Raw genomic sequence first — 22,113 nt, forward strand, 5'->3', positions numbered from 1 at the left:
CATCAATTGATGGCCATATGTTATAATTTATTAGTATTATTCGTTTTTTATTAGATATAATATTTAAAATAAGAATACTGTATTCTTCACTAATCTAAGAATTTCCATTTAATTTTTAACAACATGTATAAAGCAATGCCACTTTCCGCAAACCCATGTTAACGTGGATGAGAAATGCCATTTTCGCGATCATTGCGCAATGATTCCAAGCGGAATTACGCATCCGTCATTTGAACAACATGTATAAAGCAATGCCACTTTCCGCAAACCCATGTTAACGTGGATGAGAAATGCCATTTTCGCGATCATTGCGCAATGATTCCAAGCGGAATTACGCATCCGTCATTTGAACAACATGTATAAAGCAATGCCACTTTCCGCAAACCCATGTTAACGTGGATGAGAAATGCCATTTTCGCGATCATTGCGCAATGATTCCAAGCGGAATTACGCATCCGTCATTTGAACAACATGTATAAAGCAATGCCACTTTCCGCAAACCCATGTTAACGTGGATGAGAAATGCCATTTTCGCGATCATTGCGCAATGATTCCAAGCGGAATTACGCATCCGTCATTTGAACAACATGTATAAAGCAATGCCACTTTCCGCAAACCCATGTTAACGTGGATGCGAAATTACATTTCCGCTCTGTGACGCATATTCTGTAGAGCGCAAGAAACATCATTCCTATTTCATGTGTCAATAATCTAAAATCAGATATCTAAACATCATATGTAGTGTATGTTGTGAGATCTGTATAGGTTTAGTATCTGACTAAATACACATTTTTGATTTTTAAAATTATAAATATTATATGAAGTTGGATAATTACCTGGTTCAGATTCTCTATCGGCTCCTCCCAGGCCACCGGACGGAGAAGCATCTGCCCTGTCCCCCGCGTCAGGACTTTCAGATCCCGCAGCTGGGAGGGAAGAAGAGGAGGCCGAGGATGGCGAGGATCTAAATCTTTTGGGGACCCGGAGATTGAGGAGCTCGCATAAAGTCACCTCATAAGGGAGTAGGTACAGTTTCCGCGGGGCCTTTCTTTGGCCCCCTCTTTTACGGGCTTGTACCCAGTCCCTTATGAGGTTGACTTTTTTCGATAAACGCAACCTCATATCTCCGAATCTCCTCATGATCTGATCCTGGGTCCTCTGGACGTCACACACCAATCTAACCGCATTGGTGATAGACTCCCAGAGGGCCTTCTTAACAGGCGCATCTGTCGAGCTCCTCTTGTTCCCAAACAGCTGGGGATAAAAGTCCTTGACGGCGTGGACCAGTGCAGCGCTCTCCTCCTTGGTGAACCTGGGAACTGACATGCCTGCTGGGTTGTCCAATAAATATATTATAATAATATAAACTGCCTGCAGGCATTAGAGAACTGACAAAGATGGCAACGTGTAATGGACTTTTATATGGTGAAGTAAACATGAGATGCACCATGGGACAATTTATCTGTACATCTGATTGGATAAAAGTTTGAAATATTGTTATAATGTCTGTGAGACCATCCTGACTCAAGTTGTGTTTGTGTGATGAACTCTGATTGGCCGTTCCTTAATGTTTCATATCTTAGTAACTTCCTTACACATACCGCTTGGTGGTGCTGTAACTTCATTTTTCATGTAGACTTATTTGTAACTCATGGGCCTGTCATGCGTATATGTGTGACGCAGATTTAATATCCGGGATCCGTGAAATATTAATGATTAAATACTCTTTAAAATCTAATCCTGTCACATTATTAATGTTGTAGACATTTCTCGGTTTAATAACGGTCTGTTTCTTTAATACAAATACACATTTAATATTGTATGTCTTTATTGTTCTTTAAATAAATTGATTGTGAAGTATTGACATTGCTCTATTAAATGTATTTATAATGCACATTGATTGTGTGCTATTGCGTGACATTACACTAATGTTTAAATATGCTAATCTGGTGTTTGAAGATGCGTTTCCCACGCAATATTTATTAATGTTAAAATTCCGGTTAGAATGTCAGTAACTTGGATAATCTGTTTATAAATGTTAAACTACAGCTTTGTTATTCGCAAATAAACCTCGAGCTTGTATTTCTCTGAAGTGCTCATATATGTTATTGTGCAATGGCGTCTTTAGTTTTAAAGAGACATTACAAACAAACAATTGTATCAAATGATCTGTAGAGATAGAAGATTGTTTAGACTTTAAACTGTAAATCATTTTCTCTTAGTATTTATATATCCTCAACAGAAGAAATTTAAATGCACATGGTTGAGACAATCACATAAGGCATCTCTGTGCATCCACCAATCTTCATCTACTGAGCCTATCTCGATATGCTTTTCAAGCAAAGTATGTCAAGATAGGAAGAGAAGTAAATACACTCTTTAAATCTCTTAAAGGGACACTGTCCAAACAAATTTACCATTGGTGATTGAGCATGAAATGTTAATCAACTTTATTATTTAATACGATTATCAAATGTTAAGTTATCTTGTTATGTTTCTTTGCAAATCAATAATGATATTTTATATTACGGACAATTGTTTAATAAAAACCTGGGTTGTCCTTGACGATTGTTGCATCAATTATTCCAAACAATCAAGTTCTGTCCAGAGTACTGAAGCAAATAAATTAGCTATTTACTGCCTTATTTCTAAAGTAATGATAGCAACATCACAATGAGCATTCATAATATGAGACAAGTTTTAAAGTTGATTAAAATAGAATACTCATTCAGAATGTATAAATCATTGTTTTTTTAAATGGCTACCTTTAAGTATATTTTGAGTTCATGTCCCTTTAAATAAACATTTCACAATAATGCTTAATATATCATAAACCTAGGCACCTTCCTTTTGCTAAATGAGTCTAACATATGAGTAAAGCAAATTTAGATTAACTTCTAGATTGTTTTACACACTGACTGAAATATATTTATTAAATGAGGTCTTTTTTAGCCTTCAGCGTAGAGGGACATTAAGCTATATGTTATGTATGCATTTTGTATAATAATCTTATATTTGACCAACTTAATATGTTTTGTTATTCAATCATTATATTGTAATTATATATATATTCGTGGATTAAATACATCTCTACATAGGCTATTTTGATGCTGATTGTTGTTTGCATATAGATGCCTTATATCATTGACTAAGATATGTGCATTTATTTTTATTTTAACAAGTATATTTAAAGACTGAATGTAATTCTATAGTACATTCTAAATATGTTTAAATTCTTGTATGATATTTGTTACAATGTATACAAAATATACATTTTGAATGACCCCTTTAAGGACCCAAACATATTGTATTTTGATTTAACATTGACAAAATAAACTAAAGGGGAAATTACATTCTATATAGATATTTGATGTCTAACCCAAGAGGTAAGATTGTAATAAATACATAATATTACTAAGTATAGTTAAATGACTCCACTAGAAAATTACATAGATTAACCTGGCATCCAATAACTAATTTTTTAAAAATATCAAGTTAAATGACCTACCATTTATAAATGTAATAATTGTAAAATATTTTCTAATAATGTTTTGAGATACCTAAGGAAGATACATGATCTTATACAATTCTTTTTACATTCAACAACACTGTCACTTTCATGTAATTGAACCACTTCACCTTATTAAATGTTAAAACAATCATAATATTAATACATATCCTAAATATTTTTAATATATACTTTTTAAATATAAAAGCATTGAAGAATCTGACTCCCCAATTAATGTTAAAAGATATATTTTAATATTCTCTGAAGATTTTTATTTTCTACTATTAATGCATTATTTTCTCTTATGCATGTGCTTGTCAAATAGCCAACTACCAGTCATGGGAGTCCAAGTTTTATTTATTTACAGATTATATTGATATATATTAGAATCTGTTAAAAATAAACATATATTTAATTGAAAATAATTAAATATTCCAGGAAGTCATCAGATGCCAATCTGAAATGACAAATAATAAAAATGGAACAAAGTTAATACACACGTTGTAAAATATTCATAAAATACATTTAAAATCATATGGTGTCTATGCTCTAACTTGGATCAACATTTTTTAAAGATAATCATTACATCGATTTTACATTAATGAAATACATACACCATTATATTGTTGATTAAAAATTATATTTAAATATCAAAAATTAAAATTATACATAATAATGTATATCACATGTAAACAATATATGTATGCTGAACATAAATGTAATATTTCATGTCCATTCAAATACCTCTATATCAACTATAATATGTATTCCTTTTTCTGATTGTGATCCCTAAATATCTCATTAAGAACTAAATATGACTAATGTATGTAAGCTACTAATATTCTACAGTCTTCACTAGCATGCATTGGTACACCAACCTGGACAATGCATGGTCTTTGAAAGTCAATTCAGGGGTAAACAGTTGATCTTCAATAGGTGTCTTATTCATCAGTTCATTAAATAGAGGACTGGGAAATACCATCTAAAAAAGTACAATCATCTAAGTGTCTGATTGTGATCCCTAAATATCTAATTAAGAACTAAATATGACTAATGTATGTAAGCTACTAATATTCTACAGTCTTCACTAGCATGCATTGGTACACCAACCTGGACAATGCATGGTCTTTGAAAGTCAATTCAGGGGTAAACAGTTGATCTTCAATAGGTGTATTATTCATCAGTTCATTAAATAGAGGACTGGGAAATACCATCTACAAAATAGAAAATCATCTAAGTGTCTCCAATAGGATGTCTCCACAGCCTTATTCTATCAAATAGTTTGCACTTACCATGTGAACATGTATTTGTATGGTTTTCAAGGTCAGCAGAATTGAAATATAATGCCAGACATGATCCCATTGGTATACTTCAATTTCAATCTTGGCTTTTTCCCCACTGTCAGTCTTGGAAATCTTCACTGTCAGGCTTCAAATTGTTCCCTTTCAGTCTTTAGATTAAGTCATCTCCCTAATGTAAGAAATTATATATAAAGATTTCATACAAGTGTGTGAATCAGTTCTGTACCCCTCTCCCACCCCCCATTTCATAATAAATATCTATCACTAGCTTAATAAGCCTGTGTATGAACCTGTGTTATTTTCTATCAAGTGTGAAGATGAGTCATATTGAGCAGAACAAACCTCTGTGTGACATTGAACCATAGTCATTCTAGAGTATCCCTTTCTGATTATGTACATTTTAAGTAATGTGTAAACAAAGTTATATTTTTTAAAATGTATGCCATATGATGTATTTGTGTACAAATCATGCCAGCAACAGTCCATACATTTCTACTTACCATCTGATGTCCTCTTTAAAAACCAGGTGGCAAAGACTCGCTATAGGACCCAATGCCCAGAGCATCACCTATATTATGAGAAATAAAGATTATTCTAACATTTGATCAATACTAACATGTTTGCACAATTCTCTACTTGTCATTTCCCTAGAGTTCACATCTATTGAAAATACTCCAGTGTAACTTCTATTATTTACCGTCTAAAGTGGCGGTTGATGACGTCTGCTCTGACATCAAGTCCCTCGTCCTGGAATTCCCCCTCTAGAACAGGATCATCCTCCTCATCTCTGAGGAGGTCTCTGTCCACCGGGACGGCCTGCAGCATCCCAGCCCGCTGTGCAATATTATGCAGGACGCTACAGGCTACAACGATCTTAGCCACCTTCTTTGGGTTGTACTGGAGTGCTCCTCCAGAACGGTCCAGGCACCTGAATCTCATCTTCAGGAGCCCGAACATCCTTTCAACCACCGCCCTGGTTCTCTTATGAGCCCTATTGTAGCGCTCCTCAGACACATCAGTTGGGCTACGCAAGGGGGTAATGAGCCAAGGCCGGCTCATGTACCCAGAATCACCTATAAATTTAGAACAGAACATAATTCAAACAGAATACTTAAACTAGTATATTGTTGTATAAATATATTTTTTAAAAACCATAATCCATATTAAAAGTTGTCAGAAAGATAAAATAAAAAAAATAAATTTATATATAAATCTGTATCTTGCCATTTCATCTAAGACATGCTACATATGCGTATTTCTCCTAAACCAAACCTTGCGTAAAATGCTAACTACATGGTTACATTGCATTCTCTATCTGAACACTTAAGGTAAGACATGCTACATATCTGCATTTCAATAAAAATAGACATTAGCAGAAAAAGACAATGACAGGGTTAAATTGCATGAGATAATATCTTGCCTTTTCATCTAAGACATGCTACATATGCGTATTTCTCCTAAACCAAACCTTGTGTAAAATGCTAACTACATGGTTACATTGCATTCTCTATCTGAACACTTAAGGTAAGACATGCTACATATCTGCATTTCAATAAAACTAGACATTAGCGGAAAAAGACAATGACAGGGTTAAATTGCATGAGATAATATCTTGCCATTTCATCTAAGACATGCTACATATGCGTATTTCGACTAAACCAAACCTTGTGTAAAATGCTAACTACATGGTTACATTGCATTCTCTATCTGAACACTTAAGGTAAGACATGCTACATATCTGCATTTCAATAAAAATAGACATTAGCAGAAAAAGACAATGACAGGGTTAAATTGCATGAGATAATATCTTGCCTTTTCATCTAAGACATGCTACATATGCGTATTTCTCCTAAACCAAACCTTGTGTAAAATGCTAACTACATGGTTACATTGCATTCTCTATCTGAACACTTAAGGTAAGACATGCTACATATCTGCATTTCAATAAAAATAGACATTAGCAGAAAAAGACAATGACAGGGTTAAATTGCATGAGATAATATCTTGCCTTTTCATCTAAGACATGCTACATATGCGTATTTCTCCTAAACCAAACCTTGTGTAAAATGCTAACTACATGGTTACATTGCATTCTCTATCTGAACACTTAAGGTAAGACATGCTACATATCTGCTTTTCAATAAAACTAGACATTAGCGTCGGTAAATAACAAATGGTTAAATTTAATCCTATAGCTGAACATGACGCTAACAGTTAAAAAATACAGGGGCAATTGTCAAAATAATTAACCATGTTGAGCACAAATACTCACCAACGAGATAACCAGGGGGCATTTGTCTTTCCTCAAACTGTCTCCACAGGGACGACAGAGAGAGGATGCGGGCATCATGACAAGCCCCTCCAAAATTCGCATACACATGCATAATCCTCATCCGTGCGTCACAAACATACTGCACGTTGAGGCTATGAAAATGTTTGCGATTTCTGAAGGGCAAGTCATCAATTGGAGCACGCAGCGCAATGTGGGTACAATCAATGGCTCCCAAGACATTGGGCAATTGAGCAATATCAAAGAATTCCCGCTTCAGGCGCCTCCAATCACCATCATTCTGTGGGAATCCTATGTATTGCTTACTGATACGTACCATGGCGTTCAGAAAGTTATCAAACACCCCAGAGAATGTACCTTGAGCCAGGCCATGCATGTACAGTTCTCCGGATTGAAAACTCCCTGAGGCCAGGACGTATAGACAGCTTAGCATCTTACTCATGGGGGGAACAGCAGTCCTTATTTGTATACGTGGCTCCAAATGAGGTTTAAGAAGCTCGTAAAGGCCAATGAGCTGTTCGCGATCGAGCCGATACTTATCAAAAACCTCAAAGTCACTCATGTTTTCCAAGGTGGGTCTCACCCTGTAGACACGAGGACCTCGAACCAGATGACCCCTTCGTCTCAGTCTGAGCCGCCGAGGCTGCCTGATTCGACCAACAGCTAGTTCGCCAATAGCACCACCAGCAGCGTCTACCATGTCATCGTCATCCATCTTTCAAAACAGCGTAACAAGGTATGCACTTGATCTGATGTGGATCACAAGTGATGCATTGGCCATGTTGTTTGGGGGATTTATAGTACAATTAGTCCAATGGTAGTGAGTTTGTAATGATTGCTAATTGTATTCACTTGTTTGTATGTGAGCGGCGCGAATGCTTTCACAGTGGGCGTTTATTTGTTGTTTGCTGAAATGTTAGTTTCAAACAATGATTCTCAATGTGAAAGTGTCCAATATCACACATACAGTGCATGTTTGTAATGTTTGATCATATGCGTAATCAATATTTCTTAAACGCGATCTTATAGTAACAAGCACACGTCCAGGCTAACATGAATGAAAGTGCATAGTTGTGTATAATGTGCATCGAATGTGATCGATCAATGTTGATGCAATATTGTTTGTAAACGATAAAGTAACATCTGCCATCTGTAGTATTGTATATAAGTGATTGTCGATCTGTTAATATTGTATGCGTCCCTTTAAAATTGCACTAATGCTGAATAACTTCCGGCTGCCATCTGTAGTATTGTATATATAAGTGATTGCCGAGCTGTCAATATTGTATGCGTCCCATTAAAATGGCACTAATACTGAATAACTTCCGGCTGCCATCTGTAGTATTGTATATATAAGTGATTGCCGAGCTGTCAATATTGTATGCGTCCCTTTCAAATCGCAATAATAATTCCGAACTTCCCGTCTGCCATCTGTAGTATTGAATATATAAGTGATTGCCGAGCTGTCAATATTGTATGCGTCCCTTTCAAATCGCACTAATACTGAATAACTTCCGGCTGTCATCTGTAGTATTGTGTATATAAGTGATTGCCGAGCTGTAAATATTGTATGCGTCCCATTCAAATGGCACTAATACTGAATAACTTCCGGCTGTCATCTGTAGTATTGTATATATAAGTGATTGCTGAGCTGTCAATATTGTATGCGTCCCTTTAAAATCGCAATAATAATTCCGAACTTCCCGTCTGCCATCTGTAGTATTGTATATATAAGTGATTGCCGAGCTGTCAATATTGTATGCGTCCCTTTCAAATCGCACTAATACTGAATAACTTCCGGCTGTCATCTGTAGTATTGTGTATATAAGTGATTGCAGAGCTGTAAATATTGTATGCGTCCCATTCAAATGGCACTAATACTGAATAACTTCCGGCTGTCATCTGTAGTATTGTATATATAAGTGATTGCTGAGCTGTCAATATTGTATGCGTCCGTTTAAAATCGCAATAAGAATTCAGAACTTCCCGTCTGCCATCTGTAGTATTGTATATATAAGTGATTGCCGAGCTGTCAATATTGTATGCGTCCCATTCAAATGGCACTAATACTGAATAACTTCCGGCTGTCATCTGTAGTATTGTATATATAAGTGATTGCCGAGATGTAAATATTGTATGCGTCCCTTTCAAATGGCACTAATACTGAATAACTTCCGGATGTCATCTGTAGTATTGTATATATAAGTGATTTTATATCTGACAATATTGTATGCGTCCCATAAAAATTGCACGAATACTGAATAACTTCCGGCTGCCATCTGTAGTATTGTATATATAATTGATTTGCGATCTGACAATATTTCTTAATTGTCCCATTGAAATCTCCATAATAATGCTGTTCAAAAGTGTGGTTTACGTATATGTTGTATTGTAGTATTGAGTGTTAAAGTTCCTAAAGGGGCGGTACAGTGGTGAATCTGTGATGTGTATGGTTGAATCTTGTAATGACGTCATGATATTATTAACCTGCCTATGTAGTTGTGAAATCCTCATTGTGTTGTTGTATTGTGCTACATTGTTATTGTGTGCTGAATAAAATCTAAATGTGTGTTTTGTGGTTGCGTGATGGGTGATGCGTGTTATGTACATGTAGTACGTATATATTGTGATTGGGTCCCACATATGCTGACTTCTATATAGCGGTCTGGCATTGTTGTTCCTTCCCATAAAGTGACATCTGTAATCTGGTGTAATGATGTTCGTGTTGTACGTAATTCCTAATGGTTTCTGTTGATGGAATCATGATGTTAAAAGTACAGTAAAATCCATATGTTGTGTTTTGTGATTCCTAGAGAGAATGTAATGTGTTTTTCCCCCATCATTTGAATGCACATGTATGAGTGAATGTTAAACGTAATGTATGTGCATCCATGAGTGATTATGTGTTAAGCCTATGTAGATATGCAGTTGCTGCAAGCATATGAGTTGAATAACTGAAATGCAATAATAAAGGTAAATGAGAGATGTTTCCCATTGTGTAGTGTTTGTGAATCCAGAAATGTGTATTGAATTTTATTTTAATTGTAAATGTAATTTTATTGAAATAATAATGTGTTACTAGTGATGGGGATTTGTAGTTGATGTAATCTAAAAGTGTTAAAAATATTTATGGTGTGGTGAATATTTAATATTAAAAACCATAAGTCCACCATAGGGAAATAGTCATTTCTTGATCTATTTATCATCGCTAGGTCTAACGCATGAAATCATGTATTTTCTAGCGCTGGTATTTGGAGTTTTTCAGTCTACGCTATTTGCGTGCGTTAGGGAAATGAGGGTTTCGCGTGCACGAGCACGTCTTCCCAATAGAAGTCAATGGAGGCTCCAAAGATTTCTATTTTTTTTTCCTAAGACTGGTTTTCCTCGTAAAGTGAGTGACGTCATGATCTTGTGTGAAAAAGTCGCTAAATCGTGTTCTTTTTGTAATAAATAAATATTTTGTGTATGTCATGTGGTGTATATTGTTTGTATGCATCGATGAGTGTATGTTTGTGATAATGTTATTAGTTAGATGTAGGTATATGAGGGTCTTTTCCCGTGTGTCTATGTAAGTCAATGGGAAAATGGATTTGTGTGGATTTTTTTCAAACACCCGAGATCTCGCAACTTTAATCCTTTGTATTTTAAGGAAAAAAAAATAAATAAGAAAAATAAAGATAGTGTTGTGTTTGTATGAGTGTAAGTGTACTTTGTGTAATATTTGTTTTGTGATTCGTGGATGTTTTTTTTTGCGGTATATGTTTACTACTGGGTCTGAGGTGGCGGTAGAAAGGTGAGCGTTAGGTGTATTTTGAGTGGCGGTAAATAAACTCTAAATACCGGAGTGCGTAAGAAACCCGCGTTAGGAGCCTCTAACGCTGGTTTTTACGGATAACGCCGAACTCTAAATCTAGGCCTAGGAGACTGATTACTGACAGTCAAAACAGTGATGATTGACAATTTTTGCAATACTTTTAAAAGAAATATGATTGCTGGCAATAATTGGCTAGGTGGGCCGGGCACACAGCAGGCTGCAAGGCAGGAGGAAAGTCCAATTCACTGGGACCAGCAAACTGTGGATTCACAACAACTATTACCAAAAATTTTAATTTTGAATTACTAAGAATACTGTGACAACAAATATGATTGGTGTAAATATTTTTCAAGTAGGCCTGGCACACAGGCTTGGAAGGCAGTAGAAAAGTGCAATTCTAGGGCACGAGCAAACTGAGGATTAAGATCATCAACAATCAAGAATTTTTTAATTTTAATTAGTAACTATACTGTGACAAAAAATTATGATTGGTGTAAATAGTTGGCAAGACGGCCTGGCACAAAAGGCTGGCAGGCAGGAGGTAGATGCAATTCAAGGACACTAGGAGACTGATTACTGACAGTCAAAACAGTGATGATTGACAATTTTTGCAATACTATTACAAGAAATATGATTGCTGGCAACAATTGGCTAGGTGGGCCTGGCTCACAGCAGGCTGCAAGGCAGGAGGAAAGTGCAATTTAATGGCACCAGCAAACTGAGGATTCACAACTATTACCAAAAATTTTAATTTTTAATTATTAAGAATACTGTCACAACAAATATGATTGGTGTAAATATTTTTCAAGTAGGCCTGGCACACAGGCTTGGAAGGCAGTAGAAAAGTGCAATTCTAGGGCACGAGCAAACTGAGGATAAAGATCATCAACAATCAAGAATTTTTTCATTTTAATTAGTAACTATACTGTGACAAATAATTATGATTGGTGTAAATAGTTGGCAAGACGGCCTGGCACAAAAGGCTGGCAGGCAGGAGGTAGATGCAATTCAAGGACACTAGGAGACTGATTACTGACAGTCAAAACAGTGATGATTGACAATTTTTGCAATACTGTTAAAAGAAATATGATTGCTGGCAATAATTGGCTAGGTGGGCCTGGCTCACAGCAGGCTGCAAGGCAGGAGGAAAGTGCAATTCAATGGCACCAGCAAACTTTGGATTCACAACAACTATTACCAAAAATTTTAATTTTTAATTATTAAGAATACTGTCACAACAAATATGATTGGTGTAAATATTTTTCAAGTAGGCCTGGCACACAGGCTTGGAAGGCAGTAGAAAAGTGCAATTCTAGGGCACGAGCAAACTGAGGATTAAGATCATCAACAATCAAGAATTTTTTAATTTCAATTAGTAACTATACTGTGACAAAAAATTATGATTGGTGTAAATAGTTGGCAAGACGGCCTGGCACAAAAGGCTGGCAGGCAGGAGGTAGATGCAATTCAAGGACACTAGGAGACTGATTACTGACAGTCAAAACAGTGATGATTGACAATTTTTGCAATACTGTTACAAGAAATATGATTGCTGGCAACAATTGGCTAGGTGGGCCTGGCTCACAGCAGGCTGCAAGGCAGGAGGAAAGTGCAATTCAATGGCACCAGCAAACTGAGGATTCACAACAACTATTACCAAAAATTTTAATTTTTAATTATTAAGAATACTGTCACAACAAATATGATTGGTGTAAATATTTTTCAAGTAGGCCTGGCACACAGGCTTGGAAGGCAGTAGAAAAGTGCAATTCTAGGGCACGAGCAAACTGAGGATAAAGATCATCAACAATCAAGAATTTTTTCATTTTAATTAGTAACTATACTGTGACAAAAAATTATGATTGGTGTAAATAGTTGGCAAGACGGCCTGGCACAAAAGGCTGGCAGGCAGGAGGTAGATGCAATTCAAGGACACTAGGAGACTGATTACTGACAGTCAAAACAGTGATGATTGAAAATTTTTGCAATACTGTTACAAGAAATATGATTGCTGGCAACAATTGGCTAGGTGGGCCTGGCTCAGAGCAGGCTGCAAGGCAGGAGGAAAGTGCAATTCAATGGCACCAGCAAACTGAGGATTCACAACAACTATTACCAAAAATTTTAATTTTTAATTATTAAGAATACTGTCACAACAAATATGATTGGTGTAAATATTTTTCAAGTAGGCCTGGTACACAGGCTTGGAAGGCAGTAGAAAAGTGCAATTCTAGGGCACGAGCAAACTGAGGATTAAGATCATCAACAATCAAGATTTTTTTAATTTTAATTAGTAACTATACTGTGACAAAAAATTATGATTGGTGTAAATAGTTGGCAAGACGGCCTGGCACAAAAGGCTGGCAGGCAGGAGGTAGATGCAATTCAAGGACACTAGGAGACTGATTACTGACAGTCAAAACAGTGATGATTGACAATTTTTGCAATACTGTTAAAAGAAATATGATTGCTGGCAATAATTGGCTAGGTGGGCCTGGCTCACAGCAGGCTGCAAGGCAGGAGGAAAGTGCAATTCAATGGCACCAGCAAACTTTGGATTCACAACAACTATTACCAAAAATTTTAATTTTTAATTATTAAGAATACTGTCACAACAAATATGATTGGTGTAAATATTTTTCAAGTAGGCCTGGCACACAGGCTTGGAAGGCAGTAGAAAAATGCAATTCTAGGGCACGAGCAAACTGAGGATTAAGATCAACAATCAAGAATGTTTTAATTTTAATTAGTAACTATACTGTGACAACAATTATGATTGGTGTAAATAGTTGGCAAGAGGGCCTGGCACAAAAGGCTGGCCGGCAGGAGGTAAATGCAATTCAAGGACACTAGGAGACTGATTACTGACAGTCAAAACAGTGATGATTGACAATTTTTGCAATACTGTAAAAATAAATATGATTGCTGGCAATAATTGGCTAGGTGGGCCGGGCACACAGCAGGCTGCAAGGCAGGAGGAAAGTGCAATTCACTGGCACCAGCAAACTGAGGATTCAAAACAACTATTAACAAAAATTTAAATTTTTAATTACTAAGAATACTGTGAGAACAAATATGATTGGTGTAAATATATTTCAAGTAGGCCTGGCACACAGGCTTGGAAGGCAGTAGAAAAGTGCAATTCTAGGGCACGAGCAAACTGAGGATTAAGATCAACAATCAAAATTTTTTTATTTTTAATTAGTAATTATACTGTCTGTGACAACAATTATGATTGGTATAAATAGTTGGCTAGACGGCCTGGCACAAAAGGCTGGCAGTGGCAGGCAGGAGGTAAATGCAATTCAATGGCACTAGGAGACTGAATATTTGCAGTCCAAAAAATTATGATTTTTATTTTTTTATATACTGTTACAAGAATTATGATTGGTGCCACTAATTGGCTAGTTGGGCCTGGCACACAGGCTGGCAGATATGAGTCGTGGATGGTAGGTAGGGCAGCAATTTAACACAGTATTCTGTGTAAGTGACAAAAACACAGGCCTGATAGAAAATTAAGTTAGATTACACTAGCAAAATATTTTAAAATTTTAGATTTTAATATTAAAATTATGTTAAGAAGTGCAATGCACATATGACTCTATGAGTGGTCGCACTGGCTGGCTGCTACGTAGGGCAGCAATTAACAACAGTATGCTGTGTAAGTCAGATAGACAGTTAGACACAGGCCTGATAGAAAATACAATTAGATTACACTAGCATAATGATTTAAAGACTTTTTTTTGGCAATTTAAAGAAAAAGGTTAAGCACATACATATGAGTCGTGGCTGATAGCCTTGGAAGGGCAGCTATTAAAAACAGTAGGCTCTGTAAGACAGATACACACACGCCTGATAGAAAATACTATTAGATTACACTAGAAAAATGATTTAAATTATTTTTTGGGGGGGGGGATTAAAAAAAGGTTAAACACATATGAGTCGTGGCTCATAGATTAGGGAGGGCAGCAAGTAAACACAGTAGGCTCTGTATGTCAGCAAAACACACAGGCCGGATAGAAAATTATATTAGATTACACTATCAAACAAATTTAAACTTTTTTTTTTATATTAAAATTAAGGTGAAGAAGAATAGATATGAGTGCTGGGTGGCTGCCTGGCACAGACCAATTAACCAAAAGACTGAATTAAATGAGGTATATTAATGCTGAGTGAGCCTGACAAACACAGGCCTGATAGTAAATGTAATTAGATTACACTAGCAAAATATTTTTTTTTTTTTTTTTAATTTAAAATAATGTTATAAACGGATATTAACACTGGTGGCTGCTGGCTGGCACAGAGCAATGTGCTGTGTGACACTGGCCTGATAGAAAATGAAAAAAAATTACACTAGCAAAATAATAAAATGTTTTGGTTAGTTAAATTTAAACTAATGTTGTTAGGGAGATATCAGTAGTGGCAGTAATCACAGCATATGCTGTGAGCCTTAAACACACAGCCTGAAAGCCAGGCAAATGCTAAGAAAAAAAAAAAGAAGAAAAAAAAAATGGCACGAAATATAGCCCTAAAAAGGGCTTTTTGGGGTGCTGTGCTTGCAGCAGAGATGAGTGGAGTCCTTCTGGACTGTAAATACACTAGCCTAGCTATGTTTTTCCTATTAATGTCAGGAGCAAAAACACAACACGTCCTCTCATTAAGAAAGCAAGGTCGTTATGAGTCTAAAATGGCGGATTCCGAGTAGCTGGGAGGGTCTGTGAGGGAGTGTCCGATGTTGATTGGCTCTAATGTGTCAGGCGGCTGTGACATAAAGGGTCAAAGTTTCCTCAATGATGACACATAGGGGCGGATCGCCATGTGTTCGCCCACAAACGCGAACGCGAACAAGCTATGTTCGCTGTGAACCGTTCCCGGGCGAACAGTTCGGGACATCACTATCAACCAGTTAGAAAAGGTTTAAAATGTTTTTCTTGGTCAAGTCCCCTATAGTTGGGGATCTTTTGGGTATACACTTAGGCCCTGGTATTCAAAGATTCTCCAGCTTGGATAGATATTGTAGTTCAGACTTCACAAAGGCTGAACTCACTAAATTTTAAAAAGAAAAAGGGTGGACCTCTCCAGCAAAATTTTCTCTGAATTATGTATGTGAAGCAAAGAAAAGCCCAATGCAATATAGCACTGCATAATATGATAGTTGTGTTACACTTACACTTTGTGCATTGAATTTTATATTACTATACATTTCAAATTTGTTACTTTCAGTATTATTGCATTTAAGCTTTGCACATTCTCATTTGTTTTCTAATACATTTAAATTTTGATCTAGCAGCGATAAACATTCTGATTATGCTTTAAAAGTTTCTGTGTTACTTTAATAACTTAGGATCATACTTTGTATATTTTTGTGTATTTTTTTACAAATTACATTGCATTTTGTATTTTCTCTAATGTAAACTGACAGTTTCAGAAAGTGGGAGGGACAGGGCAGTTCCCTGAGCTGAACAGGGGAGTTCCCAGCGTACGTCTGAAGTTGTCTCATAAGTCTTGTGAACATTTTGTAATCACTTTAAACAAGCTGGTCTCACTGATTTGTCTCTTCAGCTGTATGCAGGTGAAGTTTGCTCAAGATTCACAATACACTTTTTTTGACTAACAGAAAAGTAATATATACTAAAATATAGAAAAAAACCCAAGTTAAATTGTAATGAAAACATTTCAGCTTAACCCCTTAACGACTCATGTGGTACAGGGTACGTCTTGCACAAACTGGTCTTTAAAGACCAGCCACGTACCCTGTATGACATTGGGGTTTAAAGCGGCTAGAAATGATCCTGATCACTTCTAGCTGCTTTCCAGTTATTGCAGTGATGCCTTGATATCGAGCAATCCTGCAATAACCCTTCTTACCCCTCCGGTGCAGAGAGAGACATTCTGTGGCCCTCTCTGCACCAGACATCGATGGCCGAAAATCATTGGTGGGTGGGAGCCAATGTGGGAGGCGGGTGGGCAGCCAACGATGGCTTTTATGATTAAGAGGGGGGTGGGATCGGGGGTGTGGTCGCCGGGGGCACGCATGGACGCACGCATGTGCACGGTGGGTGGCGGGCGGGCGCATGCATGGGGAGGGAGCGGGTGGGACCCGCTGCACTACAGAAAAAAAATAATACTTCTAAGTGGGAGAAAGGGGGAAGGGAATGGGTTAATAAATAGCTAAGGGATCTGGGAGGGGGTGGGGGGATGGTCTTTGGGGGGGGGAAGCTACACTACAGAAAAAAATATATATATATAAATATATATATATATATATATATATATATATATATATATATATTTGTATAAACTGGGTAATGGCAGACAGTTGCCAGTACCCAATACGGCACCAAATAAGGTAGATGGGGAGGGTTAGAGAGCTGATTTGGGGGGGATCAGGGAGGTTGGGGGCTAAGGGGGGACCCTACACAGCAGCATATGTATATATGCTATTTTAAAAAAAGATACCTTTTTATTTTAGTACTGGCAGACTGTTTGGGAGGGATCAGGGGATGGGATGTGTCAGGTGGGAGGCTGATCTCTACACTAAAGCTAAAATTAACCCTGCAAGCTCCCTACAAGCTACCTAATTAACCTCTGCACTGCTGGGCATAATACACGTGTGATGCGCAGCAGCATTTAGCGGCCTTCTAATTACCAAAAAGCAACGCCAAAGCCATATATATAAATTTTAAAACATTTTTTATTTGATCACATTTGGCGGTGAAATGGTGGCATGAAATATACCAAGATGAGCCTAGATCAATACTTGGGGTTATCTACTACACTAAAGCTAAAATTAACCCTAGAAGCTCCCTACATGCTCCCTAATTAACCCCTTCACTGCTGGGCATAATACACATGTGATGCGCAGGGGCATTTAGCGGCCTTCTATTTACCAAAATGCAACACCAAAGTCATATATGTCTGCTATTTCTGAACAAAGGGGATCCCAGAGAAGCATTTACAACTATTTATGCCATAATTGCACAAGTTGTTTGTAAATAATTTCAGTGAGAAACCTAAAGTTTGTGAAAAATTTGTGAAAAAGTGAACATTTTTTTTTATTTGATCACATTTGGCGGTGAAATAGGGGCATGAAATATACCAAAATGGGCCTAGATCAATACTTTGGGATGTCTCCCAATGTAACTAGCACTAATTTTGAAAACAAGTGGTTTGGAAATAGCAAAGTGCTACTTGTATTTATGGCCCTATAACTTGCAAAAAAAGCAAAGAACATGTAAACATTGGGTATTTCTAAACTCAGGACAAAATTTAGAAACTATTTAGCATGGGTGTTTTTTGGTGGTTGTAGATGTGTAACAGATTTCGGGGTCAAAGTTAGAAAAAGTGTGTTTTTTTCCATTTTTTCCTCATATTTTTGTGTGTGTTTTTTTTTAGTAAATTATAACGTATGTACGAGGAAAATTACTGCTAAACACAAACACCGCAGAAATGTAAAAATAGCCCTGCTCCTTAAGGGAAAGAAATTGAAAAATGGCCTTGTCCTTAAGGGGTTATTTGGAATTTATGGAAATGGAGCTTTTATATCAGCCCCAGAGGTTCTCCAGTTACCTTCTCTCTCCCATGTAAAATTTTGTATCCCAAAGAGCTTCATTACTTTCTATGGAAGGCATCTCTCATCTCCCCCTTTCTTAGAAAATTAAGTGAGTTCTACCCCTGTGAAGTCAGCATTATAAGCTCTCTCCAAACTAGAGAATGTTTGATTATCTGGCTGATAAAAAGTAATGACACTCTCTGGGAAACTAAAGCTGACAGTTTTTCATTTTTCATTTAAATAAAAGATATGCAAAATGAATGGCTAACGGTTTCCTACAGTATATACTATTATGTTGTATGTTGTGATCAATCCCCAGAATAAGTTTCAAATTGTCTATAGACCTGGTATTGCATTTGCTTGTAAGCTTAAGATAAAAATCATTAGTATTCATCTATTCAATAAATTAATCAACTGTATTGGATTGGACACTTGATCCTGCTAAATCAATATTAGGTCATCAATAAAATGATCATACAAAATTATGTTTTGAAAGAATGGGAAATCCTCTGTGAAGATGTGGTTAACCCCTTAATGACCGGACCATTTTTCAATTTTCTTACCCTTAATGACAATGGCTATTTTTACATTTCTGCAGTGTTTGTGTTTAGCTGTAATTTCCCTCTTACTCATTTACTGTACCCACACATATTATATACCGTTTTTCTCGCCATTAAATGAACTTTCTAAGGATACCATTATTTTCATCATATCTTATAATTTCCTATAAAAAAAATATAAAATATGAGGAAAAAATTAAAAAAAACACACTTTTTCTAACTTTGACCCCCAAAATCTGTTACACATCTACAATCACCAAAAAACACCTATGCTAAATAGTTTCTAAATTTTGTCCTGAGTTTAGAAATACCCAATGTTTACATGTTCTTTACTTTTTTTGCAAGTTATAGGGCCATAAATACAAGTAGCACTTTGCTATTTCCAAACAACTTTTTTTCAAAATTAGCGCTAGTTACATTGGAACCCTGATATCTGTCAGGAATTACCTGAATATCCCTTGACATGTATATATTTTTTTTTAGAAGACAACCCAAAGTATTGATCTAGGCCCATTTTGGTATATTTCATGCCACCATTTCACCGCCAAATGTCATCAAATAAAAAAAAAAGTTCACTTTTTCACAAATTTTGTCACAAACTTTAGGTTTCCCACTGAAATTATTTACAAACAGCTTCTGCAATTAAGGCACAAATGGTTGTAAATGCTTCTTTGGGATCCCCTTTGTTCAGAAATAGCAGACTTATATGGCTTTGGGGTTGCTTTTTGGTAATTAGAAGGCCACTAAATGCTGCTGCGCACCACACGTAAATTATGCCCAGCAGTGAAGGGGTTAATTAGGTAGGTTGTAGGGAGCTTGCAGGGTTAATTTTAGCTTTAGGGTAGAGATCAGCCTCCCACCTGACACATCCCACCCCCTGATCCCTCCCAAACAGTTCTCTTCCCTCCCCCACCCCACAATTGTCCCCGCCATCTTAAGTACTGGCAGAAAGTCTGCCAGTACTAAATAAAAGGAGTTTTTCTTTTTTTTAATAAAAAAAAATAAAATGTTTTAGCTGTGATGGACCCCTGCCTTAGCCCCAACCTCCATGATCCCCCCCCCCAGCTCTCTAACCCTCTCCCCTACCTAATTGCCGCCATCTTGGGTACTGGCAGCTGTCTGCCAGTACCCAATTTGCCCCAAAAACAAGTGTTTTTTTTATCTGTTTTGCCATTTTTAAATGTTTTCTGTAGTGTAGCAGCCCCCCACAATACCCCAACCCCCTCCCCCTCCCAGATCCTTATATATTTATTAATTTTATTCTTTTTTCCCCCCTCTTCCCTCCTCATTGGTGTCAGTGGGTAGCTAATCGCGCGCGCGCATGCGCACCCGCGCGCGCGCACGCGCATGCGCACCCCCGCACGCTCCCGGCACCCGGCGTGCACATTGCACTTACAGGAGCCGGATGCCGGGTAGCGATGGGCCGCCCACCCGCCTCCCTGTTATGCTCCCACCCACCAACGAACCGGCACCATCGCTACCGGTGCAGAGAGGGCCACAGAGTGGCTCTCTCTGCATCGGAGTCTTCTGAAAGGGTATTGCAGGATGCCTCCATATGGAGGCATCACTGCAATACCCTGAGAGCTGCTGGAAGCTTCCAGCACTCTCTTAGACAACTGACGTACCAGGTACGTCTATTGTCATTAACTGTAAGTTAATGCATGACGTACCTGGTACGTCAGTTGTCATTAAGGGGTTAAGCTCAATCCAACCCTTATAGCTATATCCAATCCAACCCATACAGATATTTGTGTAGGCCAGGGGCAAATTTTTGATCCTTTTGATCCTTAGGCATATATATATATATACACACACATATAAATACTTAAATACATATGTACACACACACATGTATGTATATATATATATATATATATATACTGTATATACAGTGTGTATATATATATATTTATAGACATATCCATAAGACATGTATATGCATGTATGTCTATGTTAAAGCCTTTTGCCTTGTTTTTTTTTTTTCTCTAATATCTCATTGTGCAATTTTAACCAGAGCATTGAAGTCGCGCTAGCCCTTTGAGCATTAACTTCAATTGCGCTCAAGCGATCATGTTTACTTTCAACTTGTAATATACTTGTTACTTCCGATGCACGCAAACAGACGCAATATACCCGATATCACTCGAGCGCAATTGTTAGTGTGCCAGTCATAATCTAGTCCTACATGTTACAGTTAACCTTCATAAATAACACTCCCTTAAATACTAACCCCATTAATAATTTAACTCCAAACATTGGTGTAACTCAATAAAGGATCAGGTTTATCTCCTTGGGCCTGTTTTATGCATGAGTGGCCTGGGCAACCAAGCCCTGCACCTCTATCCAACATTACCTGGGAAGAGAAAGCATTTGAAATAAAAGTGTGACAAACAACTTGTATTTTAGTATATCATATAAAAAATAAATAAAAAGGACATTAGATAATAAAATATGTCAGCATTTGTCATGTCATAATAGTATGAAATATGCTGTGCTAGATCACTATACCTTAGTTTTGATGTAAATATTTACTAATGTTAATAATAATCCATTATCACTGTCTAGTAATTAACCATGTATATTTAAATTTCACTTTAAGTTTCTTGGTTTTATATAAGATAATATCTGAATACCATTGTTGTCTGGGCTGAAGTAATTTATCCAGATATAGGGCTAGATTAGTGGAACACTAAATTATAGCGCTCCTGCAAACGGGGGATAATTAACCAGCCATTACAAGTGGCTGTTTATTTGCAAAGCAAGCTTACAGTAGCAATCAGCGCTCCGAAAATGAACCAGAGATCAGATGTTTGGTTCATTTTCTAAAAGTGCCCCAAATGCTCTCAAAAAAGAGGGCATTATAGTTTTCTAATAAAAAAACTACGCTAGGCAGTTTTAAAGTAGACATGTGCACGGCTAAAAAATTCGGTTCGTTTTCGGTTCTGATCGATTCAGACTTTTCGAATTTCGGTTCGGATCAAATCGAATTCGTCAAAATTTGAATGAATTTGTTTCGGATTTATTCGGATTCAAATAAATTCATTTCGGATTTATTCGGATTCGAATAAATTCGGCTGAATTCGGTTCT

The sequence above is a fragment of the Bombina bombina genome, chromosome 5, assembly GCF_027579735.1.
Source record: "Bombina bombina isolate aBomBom1 chromosome 5, aBomBom1.pri, whole genome shotgun sequence".
Taxonomy (NCBI): Eukaryota; Metazoa; Chordata; class Amphibia; order Anura; family Bombinatoridae; genus Bombina; species Bombina bombina.